The sequence below is a fragment of the Schistocerca piceifrons genome, unplaced genomic scaffold (assembly GCF_021461385.2).
Source record: "Schistocerca piceifrons isolate TAMUIC-IGC-003096 unplaced genomic scaffold, iqSchPice1.1 HiC_scaffold_1036, whole genome shotgun sequence".
In the NCBI taxonomy this organism is placed as follows: domain Eukaryota; kingdom Metazoa; phylum Arthropoda; class Insecta; order Orthoptera; family Acrididae; genus Schistocerca; species Schistocerca piceifrons.
The window spans coordinates 20,001-22,500 of NW_025726837.1; positions in this window are offsets into that span (position 1 = coordinate 20,001).

Genomic DNA, 2,500 nt, shown 5'->3' on the forward strand with positions numbered 1-2,500 from the left:
TAACCTAACCCATGTTGTACCTTAACCTAACCCATGTTGTACCTTAACCTAACCCATGTTGTACCTTAACCTAACCCATGTTGTGCCTTAACCTAACCCATGTTGTGCGTTAACCTAACCCATGTTGTGCCTTAACCTAACCCATGTTGTGCCTTAACCTAACCCATGTTGTGCCTTAACCTAACCCATGTTGTGCCTTAACCTAACCCATGTTGTGCCTTAACCTAACCCACGTTGTGCCTTAACCTAACCCACGTTGTGCCTTAACCTAACCCATGTTGTGCCTTAACCTAACCCATGTTGTGCCTTAACCTAACCCATGTTGTGCCTTAACCTAACCCATGTTGTGCCTTAACCTAACCCATGTTGTGCCTTAACCTAACCCATGTTGTGCCTTAACCTAACCCATGTTGTGCCTTAACCTAACCCACGTTGTGCCTTAACCTAACCCACGTTGTGCCTTAACCTAACCCACGTTGTGCCTTAACCTAACCCACGTTGTGCCTTAACCTAACCCATGTTGTGCCTTAACCTAACCCATGTTGTGCCTTAACCTAACCCATGTTGTGCCTTAACCTAACCCACGTTGTGCCTTAACCTAACCCACGTTGTGCCTTAACCTAACCCACGTTGTGCCTTAACCTAACCCACGTTGTGCCTTAACCTAACCCACGTTGTGCCTTAACCTAACCCACGTTGTGCCTTAACCTAACCCACGTTGTCCCCTAAAGTAACCCACGTTGTCCCCTAACGTAACCCACGTTGTCCCCTAACGTAACCCATGTTGTCGCCTAAACCTGCTCTGTAATTGTTATACGACTCGTTCAATTAGTGTAGTGTTGCCCACCCGCAACCCTCGCAATATAGTTCGCTACTCGCACTGCCCGCTCCCCTGTGTATCGCTTCATGTTAAACACCTTGCAAGTCTTGCTGACTTTCCACATGCTCCTGCTGTACACTGTAATGTGGATGGCAGCAGGACGTACATGCCGCCCCTCCCCACGTCCCCACCTTGCCCCCCTGCCTTCGCAAGCTGGTTGGTGAGAAGTTTGCATGTTCAATGCCCTTCGCATGCGACGTACTCAGGCTACGTTGTGGTGCGGCCTGTGTCAACCGTCCGCTAATGTCGTACGCGTAAACCACAATCTGTACTGCACATTCGTCCTTATGTACCGAATGATACATCGTGGCACATGTGTGACCGTACAACGACTGCGCCCAAAAACGGCGGACCATACAGTGCAAATATTGTGCACGCAGCTACGTGTCGTCTCCCTATGAGAGCTGGATTGCAGTGTGGTACGCCATAGAGACGTGTGGGAGGAACGGACGCCGTGGATGGCGATCAGCATGAGCTGTCTGTTGATGTATTCGGACCTAGTCGTCTCTCCTCACACACCGTGATGGCATGGTGCACCGCGTTCCATATCTGCGACATGCTACAGAGGCCGGTTGACAGTCGTTCGAGCAATGGACATCGCATACGTACGGGGGCCACCTTCCACGTATTGTCTAGGCGTGCACATTTTGTTGCGTGTATGTGGGCAGACGTAGTGTGGCGTGACACCTGACACAGGCATGCAATAATCGTTGAAGTTGCAAATGGCGATGGACGCCTGCGTTTTCTGGTGAAGTTACGCAAATGAACAAATGGTAACCTGTTGTGGTGCGGTTGTTCTCGCTAGGGGTGAATCGGTGATGGCGACGATAGGTTGAGGTACGAACCGGTTGTTCCAGCGATACCCACCATGCCGACGAAACTGAACGGCATCTGGGTGTGAAGCGATACGCGGCGGTGGCTGGGTGGGACCGTCCCCGGCCGGTGAGGGGGCGCCTCCCGGCGTGCTGGCCGCGCGGTGCGTGGGCGCACGCGCTACAGCCGGCTGGTGGGGGCGGCCAGTGGCAGGCGCGCCGGCCGACGGACGCGGCAGGCGTCGCAGCTGCGCGCCGGCGCACCCTGCGCGCGGCGCCGTGCGGCCAAAGTAGGTCCTCGCGGGCCCGGTGCGAAGCGCGGTGGACATCTTCAGTGTGCTGGTCCGATTGAGGACTGTGTGCGTTGAGGATGCGCCGCCGCCCGGCGCTCGGCGCCGCGACGCCGTCTGCTGCTCGGTCGCCCCAGCGGTTCTCGCTGGTGGTTTGTATCGCAGCTGTGCGGATGTGTTGGCGCGTGCGCTGTGCTGGGAGAGTTCGCTTCGGCACCCAAGTGGGGCTTTTGTCCTTCTGTGGCGCTGGCGTTGGAGCTGCCGGTCACCGTAGGTGGCGCGTGTTGTCTCCCGCCGGCAATGCCACGACAGCACGCTCCCGGGCCTCTGTCGGCAGCGGCAAGCTCAGTTGGGAGCACGGGTGGTCGCACCGAAAGCGTCTACTCGCCTAACTCCGGGCGATTGCGCCTCTCTCGAACCCGACCAAGTACTTGGGACGGCGCTGCGCGCCGCCGGGACCTGAGAGGGTTTCGAGGTGTATTGTGCAGGGGAGCTCAGCCTCCTCCTGTTTGCAGAAT